We start from the raw sequence: 26,682 nt of genomic DNA, 5'->3' as shown, positions 1-26,682 counted from the left end.
TATTAACAATGATTTACAATGTGTGGACTAATTGAGGCTCCCCTTGGAAAGAGTACTGGAGCTTGCCAAATCCGATTTTAAGCTGTCTTTAAGACAATACTATAGTGTTATGCTGCTATTACCAGACAGTAGGTTATTCTGTTGAGCAGTAAGTTAGTTTGTTGTGGTGCGTCTTTGTGAAATGTCTGTCTCAGGCAGGGTTCACTTTAAATCAAATTAAGTCTGATTTAGTGTATACGCCAAGTGTTGTATCCTCCTTAGTAGTGAGGGTATAGTGTATTAAAAAAGGAAAACTGATTATTTGATTTTATTCATATGGATTCTAAAAGTAAATAGATGTTTGTTAGTGACCCACAATGGTCAAAGGAAACAGAGATGTTGCTCACAGCTGGAGGCCAGATATACTGAACTTATCCTACTGAAATAAATCTTGAATATTCCTTCTTTCCAAAACAATTATTGAAAGTTAAAAGTGTTTAGATGTACTTTTACTTTTAGCTATGATGATCTTAGCATTAACACCTGGCTGAAAGTAAGTAAGTACATTTACATATTTTAACTGACATAATTGATGCTTATACTTTGCTTATACTTTTCTTACTTGTGTAACATTTTGAAATCAGGACTTTTACTAAGCTAAGGATCAGCTTACTTCTTCCAACACTGACCGTAGTTTGCTTAGTGCCTGTTTAAAAGTGTGAGCACATCAGGAATGTTATAACATTTGTTGTGTCAATAAAATGTGTTGTTGCCCTTTGTATTTTGTGGAACTGGAGTTTTACAACACACCCAGAGTTGCAAATAAAATGTGTAGATGACATTTCTTTAGTCACTTGTTGTCTGCTGTTATCACTTTGCAGTATTGTCGTCAGCCAAGAAACAAGTGTGTGTGTGTGTGTGTGTGTGTGTGTGTGTGTGTGTGTGTGTGTGTGTGTGTGTGTGTGTGTGTGTGTGTGTGTGTGTGTGTGTGTGTGTGTGTGTGTGTGTGTGTGTGTGTGTGTGTGTGTGTGTGTGTGTGTGTGTGTGTGTGTGTGTGTGTGTGTGTGTGTGTGTGTGTGTGTGTGTGTGTGTGTGTGTGTGTGTGTGTGTGTGTGTGTGTGTGTGTGTGTGTGTGTACTGTTATGCCCAACATGAAAAGTGGTCATGACTGGAAAATGAATAGATTTCTTTAACGCTAAAAAACACAAAATCATGTACCTGTTGTATATGATTTTAATATTTGTTCTGATAACAACAATTATACAAATGTAAGTTACACGGTCAATGCTTCAAACTGCTCCAACTATGTATTTGTTGTGTGTGTGTGTGCGTGTGTGTGTGTGTGTGCGTGTGTGTGTGTGTGTGTGCGTGTGTGTGTGTGTGTTATCCTTATAAAACCACCAAAAAAGGACAGCATCCTTAGTTTGAATATGGGTGTATCATCATGTACTCACACTTCTGCTAAACTCCTCTTCCTCTATCTTTTCTCCGATGTACAAGCCTCCTTCCTCTTCCAGTTTGTCCTTCTCTTTCTAAAGTCAGTTCATCGGTTAATCTGCATATGTGTTTCTTTAACTCATGACCTCAAACATGGATTCATTTCGTAATATACTGATCTGCAGGGATGGATACGGACTGTACCATAAGCACTATTATTCAAGATGTGCAAAAGAATCATTTTAGTGCATTTATTTACTAAATTTGACCTTATATCAAATACCAAAACAAACACTGGATTTCATGTATTTATTTGATTAATGACATAATAGACAGAGTGCATTATCAAGATACAACACATACAGGAACGCAATAAAATGCACTATACTTCAATACATACACTTTGATAAATGACATTCTATCAATGCTAATTTCGTCCATTTCATTGAAAGGATGCCTGTAGACCGTTATCAAATATTAATAATTTTACATTTTTCACAGCTTGTGTCTTCATCGTAAAGTTATTTTACAAAACAGATTGAAAAACGTACTTACTGCACCCTCAAACCACTTCAAAGCCTTTCACTGTTTGAGAAAATATTCCCTGAGGCGACTCCCATCTCTGTTTCTCAGGCAGGAAGCAGCAGCCGTGACGGGCAGCACCACCTCATCTGGGTCTCATGATGATGAGGTCATTACTGGACCCATCTTAAATAAACACAAACAGAGAAAATAATGGTCAGAGTGCGACGGAAAACCCACCTATGCTCTGTTTTTCCCAGTGTTCCTAAAGTCTGTTTCATTCGCTATGATCTCTTAGCTCATTGCTCAAGGCTAAGATAAACACATAAAACAGTGGATAGGTTGTGTTACTAAGTACTTTTAGTACTCTATTACAATGTTTAGGTACTGGTAGTTTATATACTGGATACTTCTACTTAATTTTTGAAGTGATAATGTGTATTTTAGTCCACTACCATTATTTCACGATTTAGCTACTTTACAGATTTAGATTATTGGCTCATTCAAAATATAAATCAAGTAATAAAGAAACGTATCATTATAGGTTAAGCTTTCCAGCAGTATAGATTATCTAAATGAGCATGAAAGAGTGTTGTATGACGAAAAAAACAAAACATATATAAAAAACACATTTTGATATTCAAAATATGCAAAAAAAACGACGATGTGAAAGAAAGAAAACATTAGTATTTAGCGGCGCCTTTATGTACAGCAACTGCCACGATACTTTGGCATGTTGTCAAGAGGTGTGATTTAACTGCTAGCGCCTTGATTTGAAGATCAGAGTACTAAATACTAGCAAACTAAATAGTTTAGGATGTAGAAAATATCAGTTAGTATATCTTGTCGAAAGTGTGCGTGTGTGTCCTAAATATACATCCAGAGCTTTTAATTGTTGTTCTCCTTCAAAAACATCACCAACAAAGGACAGCATCCTCAGTTTGAGTTTGTCTATGGGTGTACCGTCAGTCTTTTTACAGACCCTTCTGCTAAACTCAGGAAGTATGCTGAGCTCAACAGGCTTCTTCCATTTCATCCCTGACCCACATTGTCTTGCTCTGATTCACACAGGCTTCTTCTCTTTCTAAAGTCGCTTTCTACATGACCTCAGTGCTATGATGAAACCCTCAAGGCAAGGCAGGTTTATTTATATAGCCCCTTTCAACACAAGGCAATTCAAAGTGCTCTACAAACATGAAAGACATTAAGAGTATTAGTGGCATTTAAAAAACGACTTGCACCTTATGTACATACATAACTCACATATATACTAAGTCTCTCTTTGCTGCTGCTGCTCCGCCACCTGACTTTCCCTTTGGGATCAATAAAGGTTTGTCTTAAGTTACTTCTACACTTGCATTTGATAAACATCTGTACATAATATATAAGAAGCTGCTTTCCTTCTAAACTTTCTGCCCGGTGTGTGTCCAGACTGAAGACACACATACACTCTACAAACAGGCAGTAATGGGTGAATGTATACTGAATTGTGCATATGTTAAAAATGACATTAAAAAAAGCTTTTTATACATCTGGTCAAGAAAAACTGATGACAAATAGAAAACAGAAAAGCCCTCTATTGGGGGAAATGATGCATTTACTGTACTGGCCCCACATTTGACTCCTTGGCCATCTTGCAATGTTTAACACAGAACAAGTCCCTAATTAAAACCATACGACCAGTACGAGGCGGAGATCTTCTCAGGGAGACTCTGGCTTTTTTAAAGGTATTTTTCACAGTAAAATAAACACAACATTGATAGATAATTGGAGCCAGAAGTGATTCAGCAGACAGACTTTACACAAGAGATAAAAGGACACAGCAACTTAAGCTTGGCCTATTTATCTGGAAAAGTGTCTTAAATGTAGGAAGCAACAATACTTGGTCTTCCACAGCCTGAATACTTTTTATTTTGACAACCATGCCTCCTAATTTGTGCGTTATTAATATTTAGTAAACATTTTTATAAAATGTTTTGTTTCTTTAATACATAAACATTCCTTTCTGTTCAAGTGTGTCTTTTAAAATATCTGTCTATTTAAATATTTTTTAGTGAATTAAAAAGACAAAATAAAAATCATTTCAACTTGTTCCTAATACCAATCATATAGACTATTTTCAAGTATTTCATGGTGATTTGCCGTCTTGGAAGATGTCTTCGTTGTACCCCCGTTTTTAGAGATTTGGGTACGGAGGAAAAGAGAGAGGGTTTTATTTGCGGACACTGTGTGAGTTCCCCGACACACCGGGGACACATATTCATGGGTAAAAGACATCAAAAAGTGCATTTTGCATGATAGGTGACCGTTAATTCAGATCCCTCTCCTGACTGACAGGCTCTCCTTCTGCTGATAAACGTCTTACAGACCCAGAGGTGGACACTGTGATTAAAGACCTTGTTAGACGACGAGAAAAAAGATAAATGACTGTTTTCCTTTTATAACCCAGCCTCTCTCCTCAGCGCAGCCATGACAGATGGTTTGAAATTGTCTCGGGTTCAGAGACTGTTAATCATTGTGTGAGGAGCTGAGGAGCTGAATGAGTCGGCTGCCCTCTTTATGCCTGGCTTTACACAGAACAGTGAAGGAAAAAGGGAACAAACAGGGGCATTTATTCACCCCAGAGATCCTCTCCACTCAGGACAAAGACGTATAACTGTGGTGGATAATGTACTGAAGTGAAGTCTGATGGATGACTCTGTGCTCCGCTTCATGCCTGATAAAGTGGAAATGCATTAAGCTCTCTGAGGGCAGATTTAAAAAAATGCAGAGAACATTTATAAAGGAAAACAAAAAGTGACAATATGCTTGATTTATCTCTGAATACACCTGCAGTCAAAAAGCACATTTGTAAAAAAAAGAAATATGTATTTTGTATGGGACAGAAATTAGATTGGGATAATGAGTACAATAAATCAGGTTTTATTATTTATCAATGAAGTTTAATGAGCATTAAATCAAACTCGCAGCATATGTTGAGTATAGATACTGATATAAAGGGAGGTTTTTCTAAAGTTAGTACATTTCATATTTTTGCGTTTGATATTTAAATTACGTGAAGTGATTTAATTGTAAAACATATTTTAAAGCTGATGCCCTTGAATGTACAGGACCTTTTTTTCAGAATCAGAAACAGGTTTATTGCCAGGTAGGTTCACACATACCAGGAATTTGACTTGATGTCGTGGTGCAGACATAAAATATAAAACAAGAAATCTTTAAGGACACCGTAATAAAATATAGTTAAATAGCAATAAAATAAAGCAGTAATTTACATGGAAATTGAATGCTATGAATGAATTATTTGATTTGATATACTTTATTAATCCCCATGGGGAAATTGTTTCTCTGCATTTGACCCATCCTAGTGTTAGGAGCAGTGGGCTGCCATTTTGAACGGCGCCCAAGGAGCAGTGTAGGGAACGGTGCCTTGCTCAAGGACACCTCGGTAGGACTTAGACTGGTGACCTTCCAGTTACCAAGCCAAGTCCCTATCGACTTCGCCACCACCGCCCCGATAGGATATAAAATATGAAATATGAAACAGGAAATATGTGCAGTAAGCAGTATGAACATTGTGTGCATTAATGTAATAATAATAATAATGCATTTTATTTATATAGCGCTTTACACAACTCAAAGACGCTTAGTAATGCATATTGAGACTACGTTGTGGCTGAGGTAAGTGTCAGTGGGGGGGCCGGGCCTTGTTTAAGAGGCCGGTAGCGGAGGGGAAGAAACTGTTCAGGTGGCGAGAGGTTTTGGTCCTGATGGAGCGCAGCCTCCTGCCAGAGGGGAGGGGGCTGAACAGTTTGTGTCCGGGGTCGGCCACTATCTTCCCTGCCCGCCTCAGGGTCCTGGAGGCGTGCAGGTCGTGGAGGGATGGCAGATTACAGCCGATCACCTTCTCTGCAGAGCGGATGACCCGCTGCAGCCGGCCCTTATCCTTGGCTGTGGCTGCGGCGTACCAGATGGTGATGGGGGAGGTGAGGATGGACTCGATGATGGAGGTGTAGAAGTTCACCATCATCGTCTTTGGCAGGTTGAATTTCTTCAGCTGCCTCAGGAAGAACAGATGTTCTGCTCCCGTTTGAGGTCCTGGGCGATGATGGTGCCCAGGAAGCGGCAGTTACTGGGGAGTCACAGAGTGATGGGGGCGGGTGGGGCTGCGTTCTTCCTAAGGTCCACAACCATCTCCACTGCCTTGAGAGCGTTGAGCTCCAGGTGGTTGTCCCTACACCAGGTCACCAGATGGTCCATCTCCCACCTGTAGGCAGACTCGTCTCCACCAGAGATGAGTCGGATGAGCGTGGTGTCGTCTGAACTTCAGCAGCTTGACAGACTGGTGACTGGAGGTGCAGCTGTTGGTGTACAGGGAGAAGAGCAGAGGGGAAAGAACGCAGCCTTGAGGGGAACCGGTGCCGATGGTCCGGGGGTCAGAGACGTGTTTCCCCAGCTTCACGTGCTGCTTCCTGTCAGACCGGAAGTCTGTGATCCACCTGCAGGTGGAGTCGGCCACGCGCAGCTGGGAGAGCTTGTCCTGCAGCAGAGCCGGGATGATGGTGTTGAAGGCGGAGCTGAAGTCCACGAACAGGATCCTGGCGTAGGTTCCTGCTGTGTCCAGGTGCTGGAGGAGGAAGCGAAGGGCCATGTTGACAGCGTCGTCCTCTGTAGGCGAACTGCAGGGGGTCCAGGAGTGGGTCTGTGATGGATTTCAGGTGGGACAGGACAAGGCGCTCAAAGGACTTCATAACCACAGAGGTCAGGGCGACGACTCTGTAGTCATTTAATCCTGTGATCCTTGTTTTCTTGGGAACCGGGATGATGGTGGAGGTTTTGAAGCATGCTGGGACGTGGCATGTCTCCAGGGAGGTGATGAAGATGTCAGTAAACACAGGAGACAGCTGATCAGCACAGAGCTTCAGACCTGTGTTATTGCTTTTTCACTGCCATAATGACTAGTTATTTTTTAGCAATGTATTATTATGTGAAACTAGCTATCTTTTTTAAATGTGCTAGATTAACTGCTAAATATGGAATTTCTACAAATACATTTAGCCCCAGTTTTTTGTAATTTCTGAAGTTTCTTTACATAATGTTAGAGATTCTGTAGCGATTATTTATATAATAATATGACACATTAAATCATGTGAGAATTGTTGCCCTATTAGTCTGCTTACAAGTTTATTAAAGTCTGAAAAATATGACGATATTGAAGCATAGCATTTATACAAGCCACTCATTTGCTTGTAAATTAGATTCATGTCATGCTTTAGCTCCTTCTTGACACTCACTCCACCATGTAGGGGTGAATACAAATTGCAGATCGGTTGGAGATCAGAGGTTAGACCATGCGATATCTCCACCTAATAAATCAGTCCATTCATTATCGGTGAAAGGAGATTAATCAGTTTGATGGATGAGTTGGTATTTTGTCTTGTTGTCTCTTTGATAAAGTGGCATCAGGTTTAAGAGTACTTAACACCCGCTGCAGGTATTGGCTGGAGATCAAAGGTGAAGGCGAGGGACTTGTCTTCCTCCTGACAATCCTCCTTTTAGCCATTACCTGAATCTTAACTGTGGATAAACTGTGTGCTACAGTATCTGCCCTTGACTTCCTGTATATAAAGTACATTTAGCTAAGATGCAAGAGATTTGAAACGTTCATGACAATCCAGTGTATCTTTTTATTGACTTTTTATGTCTTTTGTCAGCCTCTGCTTACATGTTAACATGTATCTTATTGATTATACACATTTTAATCAGAATCAGAATCAGAAATAAGTGTATTACCAGGTAGGTTGACACGTGCAAGGAATTTGACTTGATGTCATGGTGCATACATAAAAGTAAAACAAAAAATAAAAAAACAGAGATAGAGAACTATTATACGAAAATATAATAACATTAAAATATGTTTAAAATAATGTCGTAAGAGGCCCATATAGAAACAGACACTATGACCTTGTGTGCCTGAAAAAGCAGAAATTTAAAAAAGGAATGAATCTCTTAAATGCAGGACAATATGGCCAAACTTGTTTCATTGTATGTTTCATTTTAGGGTGTATTGGGACTGAAGACTTGTTTTTTAAAGATGTGTTCGACATATCTCCGAACCTGGGGGGACAGAGCCTTCTCCATCGCTGCCCCCACCCTCTGGAACTCCCTTCCACAACACATCAGACACTGCACCGACCCCCCCACTTTCAAAACACTGACCAAAACACACCTCTTCAGACTGGCTTTTAATTTGTGAATTATGCTGTGTTGCTGTTTTAATTTTTAATTAAAAAAAAAATGTTATTCTATGTTATCATGTTTTATCAAACCACTGTAAAGCGTCTTTGAGCACCTGGAAAAGCGCTTTGAAATAAAATGTATTATTATTATTATCATACCCGTCAAACCATTTCCTTCTTTCTTTCATAGAGTAGCAAAACGCACAGCTGCAATTAATAACATGAATCATGCATGGCTTACTTTAATTTGGTGGCTACGCATCAATGTGAAACAAATGTTTCGAGGAGGGAAATCTCAGCAGGAGAGAACAAGGGAATTCAGAGCTGGAGCGACGACTCTCAGTTATCTGCTCCAAAGAAAACAATGCAGCTGTGCAGGAAGTGGGGACAAGATGACGCACATTCACATTCACCTCAGTCTAAACAACATTTCATAGATTTTAATGGGGCACACCTACGTACAGTACAGTACATCTGTTGAGCAGATGCACCTATCAGTCTGCCCACAGATGCGTCAGAAACTCTCACTCACTGGAAATTGCAAATAAATAACTATCGTCACTGTCAAATCAAAGCTTAGAAAGGTCTTCATTTATTTTAAGGCATTATAATCGCAGCATTGACTGTTAGACAACTAACCTGTGGTATCGACTCAACGTGGAAAACAATCCTATCCTTAAATGGCTTTAATCTGAAGTAGAAAAACATTAAATGACCTTCTACAAACTCCCAAGATATATTTATAATTCTTTTAGATTTGAATTTAAAGTGTATTTTGCTGCTCACACATCGCATACATATAATCGAAACCACCAACAAACTGGATCATGTCGGTTTAAAAACATGAAGCCGCAGATTTCTGCAAGAGAGTTGAAGACATGCTACCAAACACACTCCCTACAAACCGTATATCTTGACAGTTTAAGTAATGTGCTTTATTTATTGCATGTGTGTATTTTAAAAGGTGTAGCCAGCTGTCGGTTAGGTTATCTTAAAGCATAAAAACTGGAAAAACAAAGAAACAGTTTTCTAGTTCTGTCCAAAGCAAACAAAGTCCGCCTACCAGCATGACTCAAACTCAGTTAATAATTGAATATGTGTACATTTGTATCCATACGAAAACCAGCATGAAGTGTAACAAAAACATGTTTTGCAGCTCATTGCAAATACATCCTCCGGATTAAATGACATACTACTATTATGTAACGGCCCAAACTGTTGTTTGATGTCATTGGTGAACATTTCTCTCAGTGTGTGGCAATGGGGACGTTTCGGTCAGGATTTGGAAAGAGCAATGTGGAAATGAGTACAATGTTAAAGAGTTTATAGTCATGCTTTTAAACAATGTTTACTGTGTCATATGGGGAAATGGCCAACTGGCTAAATCTGTTATCCCATCCAACACACTGCTTTCATAGAGTTCCTTTGGCTAATGTATGAGTAGTTACAGGATTACTCATTTGTTTCAGTTTGTCTGTCATTTAGTCCGTTTTTTGGTCATTTTCCAATTGAACAACAAGTAAAATAAATAAACTCATTACTTTGAAATAGGGACCAATCCTAGCAAATGTTTTCTGACCGCAAAAAAGTATAGGCGTTAGCTGATTACTCCTTCCCTTTTTACATTATTCACTTTTTTTTTTAACCATATAAAATAAGTCTGTGAGAACAGTTAGTGAGTAACTAGGCTGACAAAACAGATACGGCACATTGTGTAAATTAATAAATACATAAACGTTAAACCCAAATGGATTAAAAAAAACTTTTAAAGCCTGCATTTTACAGTGATGGCATTTTAATCAGAAAGCCACGATTGATTTAGTTCATTAACTGTGTTTACGTGCCGGTACTGACACCCATTATACTCGTACATTTGGCATGTTGTCCTTGCAAGTGTTTCAACAAGCTGACAGAAACGCATGAGCTGCTGCGGTTAACCGCACGAGCAACTGGCTCACACTTTAATAACTGATGTAGATGTAAACATGTTGTGACCTGTCAAATCAGAGTACTTCAGATACTGGAGGTTACTCTGATAACCCTGAAGGCACTTATCAAAGTTATATCATGAGAAGTGAGGGTTATGTGAGTCCTGCAACCACATTGTTTCCCTTTTTATTCTTCAAACACACCTACTGTACATCTGGCAACCTTGATATAAAAACAATGAAATGTAACCTTGATAAAAGCCCACGTTGTCTTGTTAACTGCAGCGTCAATTCATTCTCATCTCTAGATTTTCAAAATGCTTCGTCAGCTGCAGTTATCAGCTGCTTTATAGTCCTTGGCATCGCCTCTGTTGCCAGGCAGTCAATCTGTGTGATGCATAACGTTCCTAACACACATTTACACACACGTTCACACACATACTTTACACACACGTTCACACACATACTTTACACTCGGTAACGTAAGAGCTTCTGGTGTTGACACTCGCATGTTTTGCCCTGTCTGACGCCATGACACATTATTATTGATCATCGGGTCTTTGTGATGAATGGATGCCTCCACTTTAGTTAATTAATCTGAGCCGCTGCACTCACTGTCAGTCAGCATTAGAGAGAGAACTGAACAGCTGAAATGTTAGCGGTAGAAGAGGAAGGAAAGCTGAAGAAGGAGAGAAGAGGAGGGAGGATGTGGGGTAGTGGTGGTCTAATGGATAGTGAGGTGGGCTGAAGATCGGAAGGTTCAAATCCCGCCTGGAACACCACCACTCGTGTGCCCTTGAGTAAGGCACTTAGCCCTTAGTTGCTCCAGGGAGAATGTCCCTGTAATCGGTCATTGTAAGTCGCTTTGGATAAAAGTGTCAGCTAAATGAAATGTAATGTAATGTGTTCTGAAATCTGGGTAAATAAGGTGTGAATTAGAAACCTGTTGTTTTGACTGGACTGAAAAGAAAACATCACATGATTCACCTCAAGTGAAAATGAGAACATCTTTTACATTTTGCATGAAACAGGCCTTTCAAAACATTTAGGTCACATTTAGATCATATTCAAATCCCTTTCACGTGCTACATGGAAATGGAAAACGGTGACGTCATTTTGTTCTAGGACCAAACCACTGAAAGTGTCTGGACGCGTTTTGACATTAGTCACTTGGGTGAATCACAGAATATAGTCAAGAGGCCCTATTATGCGTTTGGGGGGTTTTACCTTTGCTGTTGTGGGATATATAGGTTTCAGTGCATGTTAATTGTCTGCAAAGACTAGAATCCCAAAGTTCCCTCCAGAGAAAGTCTCCTCCCCCCTGCCTGAAACGCCTCCATTGGACTCCTTTGTTTACTTCTGTAACAAAGTCACATCATTGTGTAACGCTCACGCTTGTATTGGCTAGCGCTCCAACACATTGTACGTGAAAGGCTAAGGGGCGGGACATCTCTAAGTGGTTGACCTATCACAACAGAGCCGGCCAGCTAACCAATCAGAGCAGACTGGGCTCTGGTTTCATATCTCCAATGAACAGCAATCAATGCTGATACACACAACAGGAATGGTGATTTGTTTGATATCACTACAGATCAGACTTCCTGTTCTTACCCGATGAGCTGTGCGGAGGTGTCTTCCTCATCAGGAGTCAGGTTTGGTGAATTTCGTGGAAAGCATTCCTGCAGTGAGCCTTAGCCCTGCAAAAGAAAGAAAATCTCAATTTGAATAAGTCATTTCTTTCTTTATTAATGATTTGTGTGCCTTTATTGTAGAGACAGAATTGAAAGAGGGAGACAGAGGGAAAGACAAATCGTTCCGACATTTTGTTCCATAATTAAGTAAAACACACATGCAAAAAAGCTTTCTCAATATTTTCAAATATTAGATTATGTGAAAAGTTCCAGAACACTCTGAAAGCCAAGCAATATTTAAAAGTAATTTTATACAACACACAGAATTCCCACTTGTAGTCTAAGCTGAAAGTCCATCCCCACCCCACCCACACAGCAGACAGATGCTGAGAGGACTGTGAGTGGGCAGCGATTTGAATAAAGCTTAGGGCTGTGTGTGTGTGTGTGTGTGTGTGTGTGTGTGTGTGTGTGTGTGTGTGTGTGTGTGTGTGTGTGTGTGTGTGTGTGTGTGTGTGTGTGTGTGTGTGTGTGTGTGTGTGTGTGTGTGTGTGTGTGTGTGTGTGTGCGCGCGCGCGCACGCGTACGTGCGTGTGTGTAATAGAGAGACAGTGTCAGAGGATGTGGGTGGTCTACTTTGAATCTGTGTAATAACTTCTCTTCCATTTTTAAATATATTTATTCTAATTAATTTATATCTTCAATGTATGTTTGGTCTCCAGCATGCCCCTTAAATACTTTAAATATCATAAAATGATCACACAGCAGTAAAGTGCCTTAAATTAATAAATACATTGCTTGCCATCGTCCTTGCCATCCATCCATCTTGATAACTATTATACATTTTAAACCGAAGCATTATCTCACCTCATCTTATTTTTCCCCTTATTTTGATTCATTTCCATTACCGAATATTTATTAGGTGCCTTTAAAGTCCACTTACATGTTCCCATGTTCTCCCTTTATGTAAGTATAAGTCTGTACATTGTGTACCGGCGGTAAAGTGTTTTCCACGCGGCTTACATTTCAGTTGTCTTTCTTCCTCTTTACCTTTCTGTTTCTTCCTCCCACGCTGTTATGGAGAGGCAGTCAGGTAAAGAGACAACAACTCTGCCTGGGGGTCACTGTCAGCATCAGGCAACCCTGTCTCCTAAAAATTACGTTCCCACAGAATAAACGTATCTCAAATACGTTTATTTTCTACATATCTTCAAGAAGCATATTTTCTCCCACGTTACGTTTGTTATGAACGTATCTCAAATACGTTTATTTTCTACATATCTTTGCCATTTATTGTCTTGCTTATAATAATGATAATAGTCATTTATAAATATCATTTTAGAGCACACATTTGAAATCAGTAGGCGAGGCTGTAATTTCGCCAGCTGTTACTCTCATGAGCGAGGCAGAAAATAATAGTTCTAACATGACAAAAAGCTGCTGTGTCGTTTATTGCACCTCAAACATTAAAAGAAATCCAGAGTTACGTGTTTCTGTACTTCCTCTAAGAAGAAAGGACAGTAACAGAAGATCTCTGTGGCTTCAGGCTTGATCGCCGTTCAAATGACAGCGTTGGTTTCCCCAAAAGTGGGCGGGGCCGTAAAGTGAAGTAGATTTTACTCTCATCTATTATTCAAAACCATTCTATTTATTCTAACGTAAATTACATGCCAGTGTTTTATGTTTTTATTTTAAATCGTATAATGTCGGACTTTTTTTCCCGTCTGTGAGGAAAAGAAATGGGGCTTAGAGCCTCAAAATACTGAAATCTGTATTTTTGAAAATCTTTTTTTCCTTATTTACTCAACAATAACACACAATTATTCTTGTTTTTATTTATTCGTTTAATTCTATAATCTTGGGCTTTTTAGCCGTAAATAAAGTCACCGGAAACAGACGTAGGCCTATAAGGGACATTTTGAGGATACACACAAAGACACTGAACAGATTACCCAAGATCCTCAGCTTGATGCTCGTTGATTGGATGTTTAGCCGCAATGCATGTTGGGATATGATGTTAATGCGATATGATATCCGAAAAGAATAAATAATAATACTTTATTCCGAGTGTTCTTGCTTTTCTCTTTAGAAGTCATCACATAACGGCATTGTAATACACAGTTCGGCTGCATTACATATTACACATCTGCTGTAGTTCTTTATTTATAGAGCCCTGATGAGAAGACTTCTGGACAAACAGGAGAACTGCCGCCAAAACTGAATATGTGACGTGGATCATAAATATATCAACAATTAAACAACACCTTGCATTTCTTTTCACAAAATACGTCTCCTTGCAGTATCAACACTAATTCGGCTGTCTTTGATATTTGATCCAATTGGTAGATAGGTTACATTTACACCATAACGGTGCACAGCTGATAGAAAAGGACTGATTTTCTTTGAATATCAGAATGTAAATACTGAGTTGAGAGAATAGTCAGAGACTTTGGGTGATGGGAGACACATCTATGGAATCACAATTTCAATAGCTTACCATTAAATGACGGATATGCCTTTCTGTCTGTGATGTTTTACAAATCAGATATTAATGTGTAGAAGTAAAGCATGAGAAATAGTACAGCAATATCCTGTAAAATTATGTAAAAACATGAATAAAACTACACATCTTCAGATGTTATACATACATAAGTGTCCTAATACAAAGTTATTATTAGTATGCTGTGTGTGCCTTGTGTGCACCGCCTAGTGGTTAAAGCATGTTATTGAATTATTTTTGTTGAATAATGTTATTTTTGTTGAATAATGTTATTTGATGAAAAAGATATTAAGAGTACATACTTTCATAGGGGGAAAGTAGAAGGTCTGTGATAGAAATATAGAATATAAAAAATCAAGAAGATACTGTAAGTGATCTCTACAATAAAACAGTTTAGTGCACGATGTACAAAGATATTAATAGGAGGATGTGCAAAACAGACAAACTAATTAACCTCTATTTAAACATTAAATAATACTTTAGGTTAAGGTCTTCTTTCAAATAAGAAAAAAGCTTTGGGGGTATCTATCTACAGATAAATATTAAGCCTGAGAAAGTACTTAACGTCTAATGTATTGCTTTCCTGCAATGTTAACTATGTTGAAGCACTTATTTTAACTGATATTATACACATTAATTATACTCTTATGTATGTAGTAGATAGTATAAGAAATGTGCAGAATTTGACAGTTTAATGGTGGAGGTACACACATATTGATAGATGTCTTATAATTAACTATTAGTAGAGAATAATGAGTAATTAATATACTTTATAGAGATCTGCAGATAAATGTTTAGTCTTCTCAAGCACCAACTATCAAATATCTCGCCTGATTGTTGGCACTTGACAATCACCTTCCCTGAATTTTACTCAGGTGTAACTAAAGTCTGCTTTAAAGGATGTTTATATTTCACATCATTAATCAGAATCTGCAGAGTTACTAAAGTAAATGTAGTGGAGTAAAAATACCAGGTTAACCTCTGAATTGTAGTGGAGTAGAATATATATTAATGCTGCCCATTATGGATACAAGCGATTTTCACCCATGTAGTAATTACATGTTTTAAATGTGTACACACCAATGTGTTTCCTATCCCCTAAACCTCCAGGGCTGTACACAGTTTAATACTGTCAACTTCTAATTTTTGGAAAAACGAAAACGTCTTTTAAAACTACAATTCTCATTAGAGAGGTGCCATAGAGAACATGTTGCGAAACACAATAGCCAGCATGTGTAGTTCTGGGGGGGCGTTCGAGTCCAGTTTTGAATAGTCTGCCGTGGTTTCGTTCTATTTCAAAGAGCTTGACGCTCGGCGTAACCTTGGCGCACTGCCACTCCAACATCCAATCACAGAGCTTGAAGATTAATCACGGGGTTTGTCAACGGGACTGTAGTCCCAAACGATAGCTGGGGATTATGGGTAGTGTAGTGTCTTCGGCCATCCTAAACTGAAATGTTTTTCGGATATCATATCGCATTAACAACACCACATCTGGTGTCACAGAGATCTTCTGTTACTGTCCTTTCTTCTTAGAGGAAGTACAGAAACACGTAACTGGATTTGTTTTAATGTTTGAGGTGCAATAAACGACACAGCAGCTTTTTGGCATGTTAAAACTATTATTTTCTGCCTCGCTCATGAGAGTAACAGCTGGCAAAATTACAGCCTCGCCTAATGATTTCAAATGTGTGCTCTAAAAGGATATTTATAAATGACTATTATCATCATTATAAGCAAGACAATAAATAGCAAAGATATGTAGAAAATAAACGTATTTAAGATACGTTCATAACGAACGTAACGTGGGAGAAAATAAGTTTCTTGCTAAACGTAATTGAGAATGCAGTTTAGTTCTGTGGGAACGTAATTTTTAGGAGACAGGGTTACATCAGGACACGCTGTGCATAAAACTCACGTGTCAATAATAATCTTATCCTCAATTAACCTTTGACCCAAACTAAATTCGCCACACAACAACAGAACATTTAAAAAAAGATTGCAACACTTAATCCAGGTTCAAATAAAAGGAATCATTGTCAGTGTGTCTTCAGTGTGTCTTCAGTGTGTCTTCAGTGTGTCTTCAGTGTGTCTTCAGTGTGTCTTCACCGTGCCGCAGGGTGAGTCAGGACGGCTCAAGATGTAGTGTCAGTGTATTGTTCACGTGCTTGGAAACTGCCAAAGGCCTCCAAAACAAATATGTTTAAAAGTTGATTTAGATCTACTTAAATGATGTTGTGTACAGTTTCCATATGTACATCTCACCTGTGCAAATTGCTCTTTATATCAAACAGTTATTACTTCACAGGACTGAAAAAAAATCGAATCAACCGTGCCTCCTTTTTAGACAAGTGTACACTATGTCCTGGTGAGAGCGCATGTAGATGGAGCGGCAGGTTATTTTTGTTTTAATTGTTATCTTTCGGGTCTCATTTCCTCTTGAATGTTTACTGGAGCACTGACAGAGATAGACTCATTAACAATAGAGCAATTGGATTAAGAGCAGCTGACTTCCCACCATCATACAACCTTGTAAGGCCTCTAGTAAACAGTGTTTCCCTGATAAGGATTTTTTTTTACATGTTAAAAGATGCCGGCCATATTATCGGCCCAAAGGATTCACCATTGTTTTGCTTTGTTTCCATTCCTCTTGTTGCAAATGCACTGCTACTGTTTTTTGTTTTTCGTGTAGCATAATGGACTAAGCTACCATTGCAACTCCCGTGTTGCATCAACAAGACACCAATAATGCTGACACAATTGAACTCATTTTGATTATTACTAGATCCACTACTCCAAACACTATTGCTAACACTACTGTTTCTCAATGTAGGAAAGTACACATTTGGTTACACTGTAACTTTAACAGTGCTTCAAAAGCACAACACATGTTCAGTCAGACAACTCATGTGTTTCTTAATATGTTTATTATAAGCAGCATGATCTCCAACTGATAATCCTGCTGCTCTGTACAAGAAGGGACAGAGCGGACTCTTTCTGCTGAGGGGACTGAGGTCTTTCGGGGTGCACGGGTCACTCCTTCAGACTTTTTACGACTCTGTTGTGGCATCAGCCATTTTCTATGGTGTGGCCTGCTGGGGCAGCAGCATCTCGGCTGCTGACGGGAAGAGACTGGACAGACTGGTAAGGAAGGCCAGCTCTGTCCTGGGGAGTCCTCTGGACACTGTGGAGGTGGTGGGAGACAGGAGAATGGCAGCCAAGCTGTCCTCCCTGCTGGACAATATGTCCCACCCCCTCCAGGACACCCTGTCCTCACTGTGCAGCTCCTTCAGCGACAGGCTGCTGCACCCCAGCTGTCTCACAGAGAGATACCGCAGGTCCTTCCTTCCTGCAGCGGTCAGACTATACAACCTGCACAGCCCCAGTAGACCCCCCTCCCCTACACACAACACAGACTATATCACCCCTTGCTGCTAAATACCAATCAACTATGTGCAATATATGACATTAATAACTATGTAATAACTGTGTAATTTATACCTGGCTGCTAAACCCTTAGAACCGTTACAAGGTGTGTTTTTTTTGCATTTTGTAAATTGTGTAACTTGCTGCAGTTAAATACCATCAAACTATGTGCAGTGATATATGTGCAATATATACATTATATACATATGCCATTAATAACTGTGTAATATATACCTGGCTGCTAAATCCTAAGAACTGTTTTAAGAAGTATTTTTCTTTTACTTTTATTTTTTATATTATATTTTTATTACATCATAGTACTTTTTTCTTAACATAGGTAACCTTAAGCTGTCTGTGGCTCTTTCCTGCTGTAACGATGCAAATGTCCCCTCTGTGGGGCTAATAAAGGCATTCTGATTCTGATTCATATAGTTTGCGTTTGGCGTCTAGGCTCGGGCCTCCGCCTCATCACTCCACAGATTTACAAAGAACATTGAGTGATGATTAGATAACTATCCCCCGAGCCTACAGGTGGAAGCTGGGGTGGTGGTGGGGCAGGCGAGCAGCAGCAGCAACATGAAACACAGCAGCAGGAACATGAACGTAGCATTAGCAAGTGAACACAGCAGTGGCAGCAGCAGCATAGCGAGGCAGAGGCAGGAAGACCTGGCAGCTTAAATAGAGCGGTGCAGTGCCGAGAGATAGGGAGTCGGAGGCGGTGCAATGAAGGTGCAAAAGGGTACTTTAATAAAGAGCTGTTGTCCGGTTACAGTCCGGGAAGAAGAGAGAAGCCAGGAGGGAACACAACATATATAGAAAACACGTAACATGTCCGTGTGGAAACAAAACCCCAACTGTAGTTCCATGTGTGAATTATGAACCCCAGTGTATTAATGAGTGGTCACTACAGCGGCCTGTTTAGGAGAATGTGTTTGGTTGGTTGTAAGAGGGATGAGGTGCGTCGCGTGTTAATGTATCATTGGTGTCGAGTTGACTGCCTGAACTAGCTCGCAGGCTTTGCCCCATTAGTTGCCGTTTGTATAGGCCTACGTCTCAACACAAAGAGGGGAAGACAAAACAACACAACACTGTAAGGAACAAGTACTCATTGTTAAAGTAATTAGATGAGTAATTAGTCATCAAAGATGCATTTGAACTTTAAACTCCGAAGCCTCACACCCACATGTTGCCTCATGTAGAAGAAACAACACATTGTGGTTCAAACAGCAGCAGGTAGCTAAATACAGTACAACATCAATCTGCCGTCCTTTCCTCTCCTGTCCTTTCTCCACAGCGACCCCCATCCACAGTACTCTTGCAGTCCATTCCCAAAAGCAACCCCCTCTTTTCACAATATTCTCCCGTCCTTTCTCCACCAGACTCTCCAGTCTTTTCCCATCAGCATTCTCTCGTCCTTTTCCCCACAGCATTCTCCTCTCCTTCCCATACTCTCCTGTCCACAAGGATGGCAAACCAGCTAATAAGAAATATTTGTATTTACTTTTGGTAGAGGCTAGCGGCTCACAGCATCTAAGCCCTGAGCCAGGATGTAATACTATCATACTCCTGCTAAAAATGCAAACAAGGCGACCCCACATTGTGTAAAAAATGAAAAGCCTTTTTGGCCATATCGTGCTTTTCTCTGTCTAAATAAATGTGAACTGAATTTCTCATCTGACTTGTATACTACTGACATCAAAAGTTAGCCAACAGTAGGCCTGCTGTATAGGCTACTAAATGACGTGTTTATTAGGAAACTGTCTGTAAGTCTTTTCACAGACCTGTAACACATTTTGGACCTGATGGTTATTGTCCTCCTGTAATCTGTTTCGGCACATTAACACTTTTGTAAGAGCTGCAAGGAATCAGATTTGATATGACTCACAGCAAGTGGAGCCAGGCAGCTAAATTACTGCTGTTACTTACTTTAACTTCATTGACAAAAAAAACATAAAAACACAACTATAGCCCCACAAATGACCACACAACCACTCAACATGCTTCAGCATAGAAAGCAAAAAAAGCCTCACAAAGAAAGAATATACATGTATTACATTTCAACATGCTGTGACCGTCTCATTTTGTGTCAATATGAGCTGCTGCTAGCTATATATCGTGTCAACGTTGACAAGAGATATACATTACTCTAAACCAGACACCAAGTATGTTCCTTCTCCCTTTGTCATTTTCAGGAAGCAGCGTGACTCAGCTGTATGAAGCTAAAGTGCTAGGAGGTGATTAGCATAGCTTATTGCAAAACACTGGCTCTGTTTGAATGTATATAAAACACATTAGTCACACATACGACCCTAAATAATAACAAACCCTATTTGTAATATTATAATGTAGTGATCTGTGTTTTTTTAATGTATTTTAGGAACAAAAATTACATTTTAAATTCAGTTGTATCTTTTCTTTTGCATTATTCATTGTTGTTTTGTATTTTTGTATCTTGTGGACCTGATTTTAAATCAAGTTTCTTATCTGAAACAATAAAGTGACAAAAAAAACTGAAAGAAACTACCTCACATGATGTATCATTCATCCGTGGGCATTGCACTGGATTTAAACTTTTCAAACTAAAGGAAAAACAAGCAAGCTTTACAAACTAATGTCTGTCATGTGTGAAAGGGACAGTACAGTAAGTGTGTGTTGTTCCAGAAGAGCTTCAGAGGACACATCCTCTCCGACGGTAAGCTGAGGCTGTGAGCGTGCAGAGAGCCACCGGTAAAAATAGCATGTTAGCTGGTAAACAAAGCGGCTTCAAAAAGGAAGTGAGAGGTTTAATATCAGTGAGTCTCTGAGACTGCGGAGTACAGGGAAAATCCACAATCATTGTGTTTCAATTCTCAGCAGACTGATGCATTTTAACGTTAAGCTGAGGTTTCCATACAGGTCGCTGCTTGGTAATGCCTGGTATAGCAGAAGTGACCAAGCTTTAGATACGACTAATATTCCTGGGAACCTGCATTCAGCATCTTGCAAAAAACATGAGTCAGAGTAATATTTATGGGAAGTTCTCTCAATACTCTTCGGACTCTCACACACAGTAAAAACAGCTCACAAAAACAATCTTGTTATCTCTCGATTTTAGCCCACTTAGGTAACATTGTGTGCCACCTGGTTACATTATCTGTCACATCAACATAGTTGTGAGAACTGACTTACTTGAAAATGTGCAAGAAAAATATCAAAAGTAGTCAAAGCTGAGTAAAAGAGGCTATATTACATTTCAATTCCTATATAGGTCAAACTAAGTCCTCCATTTCCCATAATGCAACTGAAAGTGTCTTGATGTAAGTTCCTTCTTTTAAAATACCCACACTAAACCCTACTTCATGCAGCATTTTATTTTTACCACTTCAAAGTAACAATGTGTATCCCACAATCCACCACGGTATACTGTGTCTTAAGAGCCTGTCCAGGCTCTTAAGACACAGTATACCGTGGTGGATTGTGGGATACACATCTGTTAAAGTCAAGTGTCAGTCGACATTTAGCAGTAAGACTTTAGTTTGTACTCTTTGATGCATAAATGGTATCTTAGCCATGCTTTACAGACAGGTTTGTAGGGAGAATAAGGGATGTTACACAGAACAATTCAAACTAAAATGGTCAAAAAGAGATCAGAATAATACAAGTGTTATAGGTGAAAGCATTAAGGGTTAATTTCCAAATGGGGGTTGTGTGATGCACTTCACATGCATTGTGTTTGCACAAGTGATCAGCCACAAAAGAACATCTGCTGTCCTCATACAGTAAGACGCTCTGACAGATGATAAAAAAACATTGGTAGAGGCCGCTTCAACACTGTTTATGTAATGCACCATTTTGTATTTACACATGAACAAGGCACGGCATATCAAACATGGTGAGAAGCATATACGGTAAAAGGAAGTTTGTGGTCCCTTCATGTAAAATAAATAATCGATAGACTACGAGACTACATTGAATGCAATGATGTCATAATCTTGGCTTTAGTTTTTAGGGTTAGGTTCATAGACTAAAGAGCGACAGTCACGCCACCTTGTCTTTGTGCAAAGTAAACACATGTAATTTGTTAGACGCTTTTATCCAAAGCACCACAAAGTCAGCTAAGTATCGGCAGTGTAATGTCATAAATGCTGGGAAATAGTACAACAAATGATAAACAGGAGAGGTTTGTACATCCAGAATGTTTAATGAATGCATTTAGCAGAATACCTGTATGACAGCTAGTAGTAGAACCTTTATTTATCCAGGAAAATCAATTAAGAACAAATTCTTATTCACAATGATGACCTGACAGGAGGCAAAGGCTTCCTGAGGCAAAGGCTTCCTGACAACACAAACACATAGAGCAAAGATGACAGGCATAGCAGTTAAACATATAAAAACTCTAAAACAATATTGCTTTAATAGAAGTCAGGATCCTTGTACTTGAAGTCCTTTGACAAACATTCACAAACATTTAACATCCTTGTATCAACAATCTGAAAGCGACTGACTGGATGTTCAATATTAAACTCACGATCACACACTCACACCCTCTGTGTGCTAACCCGTGTAACTTCACATGGATGGGAAGAGCTCAGTCAATACTGATAGAATAGACATTACAAGTTGTAATAACGGGTATAAATTATGGTAAAGATATCAAGGTGTGTGTGGTAATAGTAGGACGATTTGATTTCCTGGCAGCATTAGATGAACTGCTAACACAACAATAATCCCACATTTTTAATGTTACACAAAAAATGACGCGGTAAAAAAGTTTTAAAAAATCAAAAAGCCTAATAAGTATTTTCTTTTGATGATTACTAATGTACCAGATATATAAAAAAAATATGTATATGTTTAGCTGATGAGGTACAGATTGTACAATAATGATTACATGTATTATATTTGAATACACCATATTTTACTGAGGTGAAAGTGAACATGCTGCTGTATGAAGTTAAAAACATCCTCTCACAGAGCGTTTTGTTTAAAAAAAAAGTTGATGTCAAGAAGAACAACGGAATATGTACCATATTTCTGAAACCAACTGCTTAATTGTCCATATTACTAAACTTTGTTCCATATGTAATGTGTATTTCTGTTATATTTATAATTGTAGTTTCACCCTTGTAGTAAACAATGCACACTAGTCAAATGCAAACAGAAAATGATTATAGGGAAGATACATCGCCTAAAAACAATAATTTACTATAAATATAGAAATTGTATTAAAGTAAACGTTATTCATTGTGTGTTGTTGACATGTATTTATGTACATCAACCTGTTTTTAAACCACACATCTGTTATTATGGTTTTCACTTTTTGATCACTTTTTGCCCCAGTATTGTTGACGTTCACTTCAGTAAAATATGACATCAAGATTGTGGTGAAATTAAAAACAAAGCTGTGCCTCTTAGTTCCTGAAGCTTCTCCTGGAATATGTGTTACTTTGTGTGACATTTGTCTTACAATGAACAGATTATCTACGAGTCGTAGCGACGTTAGTGGTTTAAAGTGTGAGTGAAGCACGGATATCTTGTCCTGTGTCTGGAACAGTCTCTGATTTGAATGTGTAAATGTCAGCCGGACCGACCACGAGCAGCGAGAAGAGGGAACAAACTCTGTCACACGGCCACGATTATGCAAATACATGCACAGTTCTGTATCCACACTCACAAGCTACATGCTAGCACATGACACACCGTGACAAACACTGATGCACACATATAAAGGCGCATGCAGATGGCTGGCAAATTAATGGAAAAAGTGCATTAATAAAATGTAGGTTTTTTACAAATTACAGAACAGCACTTGTATTCCAGAATAAATGTGATGTTCAATGATGTTTGTCAGCAGGCTATATTAGGTTGAGATCTTGTGAATATAAAGACATAACATAATATACATAATATGTATCAGAGCATGTATCCTGTATGGAAGAATCTGCTTTTAGTACTGTATAGTTGCAAATTTATTTAATCTGCATTTTTACAATAATATTTGTTATTATTCAATGTAATATGTCAATTATTTTGTTTTTTTTAAATAATCTGTGACAGTGTTGGGTAAGATTTGAGCTTGTTGTGCAAGAAAAAATAGACTTATTTTAATTTGAGTAAAAAAACTCGGAGGACATTTTAAAATATAAGCAAACAATGGGTCATAACAAACAACTCACTACTGTGCGAGTGCATTTTCAACACGGATGATTCAGTGTGTGCGTTTCATTTCTGCAACATTTTCCTTTCATTTGTCACCCATTTGTATCTGCAGATAAACAAGAACACAGACTGATAGAAGCAGGTGAACAGCCAGAAATTAAGTATTATTGAGAATGCCTATATTAATAATATAACATCGCAACACTATAATATTTTATAATGTTTAAAAAGTGCACATGCACACACACACACACACACACACACACACACACACACACACATATATGGGCATGTATGTACACAGAGATGTGCCGTATGAATAAACGGACACAAATAATGGACGACATACAAAACAACCGCATGTTCAAACACTTACTACTGTCAGATATAAATCACACAAACACATACACAGTGGGACTGATATTATATGGGTGATCATTTTACACACACACACACACACACACACACACACACACACACACACACACACACACACACACACACACACACACACATACACACATGTACTACGGAAGTAAACGGACTCATAGAAGCACATACACAGCCAGATATTCATCTCAAATACACACACCCACACACACTTTCAGAGGTGCACTCATACAGCCAGATGTCAGAAATAACACACACAAGTACACGTACAATACGCAGTAGGAGTAATAGCATAACATGTGTCTGGTGCAGGAAGTTCAGATCAGACTTGACTAAGCTCATTTCAACCCAAGGGAAGCTGCATTTCAGCACATAGGAAATACTTTGACCTTTCTATTTAAAATCTGGCATATCAGAATGAATTCATGAAGAGAAAAACAAATGGGGTGCAAGGCTACACGTAACAAGACTTTCTTTTTAGAGGCATTCCTCCGTGTTGTTTGGAGGAGGGTTACGGTTAGATATTACATTGTTGTATAGGCGGGAAAAAGGGTGCAGGGTTATTGTTGGGTAAAATAAGACTCACTTGGGTTGCTTTAACACAAATATTTTCCTGATGACCTTCATGTTCATCATGAGGAAAAAGGATAAATATTCTATTGATAGAAACAACAACTGAAGCAGAAAGAACGTATATTACACACACACTGTATGTTAAGGAACAAACACATCAACAAAACTGCAGAAGTAAACAAAAAAAGAACCAAATGCACACACATCTTGCATGTGATGTTGAATTATAAGAGTAAAAGTGCAAACACATTTCCCCAACTTACACACAAAGGCACATTAATGCATAAAAGCATACCTAATGCAGTCATGTAAGTATAAACACACACTCACAAGACCCCTTGGAAATGAGTCACTACAGTATTGTTCTTATTGTTAATATTCATGGGACTATATTTGAAAAGCTCACAACTGATGTTATTTATCATTTAGTAGTCATTTAAGAGATGCTAACATGTTAAATAACATTCATGCATGCATTCAGACACACACACACACACACACACACACACACACACACACACACGTTATTGAGGTGACTTAGTCGCCAGTTAACAGTCGCCAGTGGCAACAAAGTGATTCCACCCACGGTCTCTGAGCACGCAACGCTGCCGGACTGAAACCATAAACATGTTTATATTTAATCATCGTCTCCTTTAAGATCAGGGAGTCTGCACACACTGTGTCTGAGAGAACACACTGCAGGCAACATCTTCACAGGCAGAATCATTTGTGTGTTCATTTAAATGATTACACATAACATTATCAGCAACCGAGGTCTTATCTGTCAAATTTAAAATGCAGTACCGATTTTGTACCTCTTTCATAATTAAAACAACATCTAACATATAATAAACTAAGTAGCAAATGTCCCGAAGCTATTTTAATTTAGATTACATTTGAGTCATCCGCAGCGATACATCTCTAAATTGTGAATTAAGGACACTTCCTCAAAAAATTCAGAATCATGAATTACAGTGCAACTACAATAGTCACAAGTCAGTCATCGGCAATAATGTATATTATATTCAACCCTGTGAAATATTTAAACTCTCATTTTGAAAGTGCTCATCTCAGTCACAAACGAGAAATAAATGATCAGACAGGATACGTGAATTAGAAATTGTAAAACACGTTTAAGCATTCAAAGAAATACAGAAAGTGATTCACATCGTGTGTTCAGATGAGTGTGTTCTGCTCAATTATGGCTCCGTGCACCCAGCTGCAGGATCATATTCAGCCACCCTCATTTCACCCTTTTTTTTCATGCATTTTGTTGTTTGTGAAAAGGTTAAAAGATTTTTTTTTTTTCCAGTCGAAACTGAGTGGGTTGTCAGAGAACCGAACATTTCACAAGGCAAATTTCCCCCGGTGCTCTGGTAATATTATCACTCCAGAGCATCACAGTTTCAATATGACTTACGGATTTATTTATAAGAAGAAAACAAGTCTGACACAAATCAACACAAATTACAGTCACAAATTACGAAAAGGACTTAAAAAAAATGACATAAATAAATGTTGTGATAGCTTGTCGGTATCTGCTTCACTTTTAATACCACCAGTTATTTCATAGAGACAATTAAAGAGTTGTGCAAGGCTCACATTAGAGAATTTAAATTGTTAAATCAGTTTAAAATAGTCTAAAGAACAAGATTAAATCATTTACAATCACAGTCATTTAACTACCAGAGATAATACATAGTGCCATAAATCGACTAGCATATTAACCCCTCTTATTTAGTCATTTTAATCTAAAATAATACATTTTCAGAAATGTAAATTGTATCTAAAGAAATAAAATAACCGTTTGCCAACATTTAACACCGCTCCCACCCACCACTCAAGAGCTCATATGTCACCTTTAAAGGATCATCCATCAAAGTGCTTCTCTTTCTGATTCAGAGTTTCACTATCACTCG

At 38.6% G+C, this 26,682-nt stretch overlaps 1 long non-coding RNA gene across 1 annotated transcript in view; it reads right to left on the bottom strand.

Moving 5' to 3' along the window:
- Positions 1–1,711: 1,711 nt before the first annotated feature.
- The window catches only part of LOC117459716 (uncharacterized), an 83,478-nt gene continuing 58,507 nt past the window's right edge, over positions 1,712–26,682 (bottom strand). Inside the window, exons 3-4 of the long non-coding RNA XR_011644489.1 lie at positions 11,717–11,802; positions 1,712–2,124 (exon numbers count right to left, since the gene is read on the bottom strand). This is a non-coding gene — a long non-coding RNA (uncharacterized lncRNA). The remainder of the gene's footprint in view (positions 2,125–11,716; positions 11,803–26,682) is intronic.

The sequence above is a fragment of the Pseudochaenichthys georgianus genome, chromosome 15 (assembly GCF_902827115.2).
Source record: "Pseudochaenichthys georgianus chromosome 15, fPseGeo1.2, whole genome shotgun sequence".
NCBI classification, from domain to species: Eukaryota; Metazoa; Chordata; class Actinopteri; order Perciformes; family Channichthyidae; genus Pseudochaenichthys; species Pseudochaenichthys georgianus.
The sequence above is the reverse complement of the archived record's forward strand: the minus strand, read 5'-3'. Positions and strand labels throughout refer to the sequence as shown.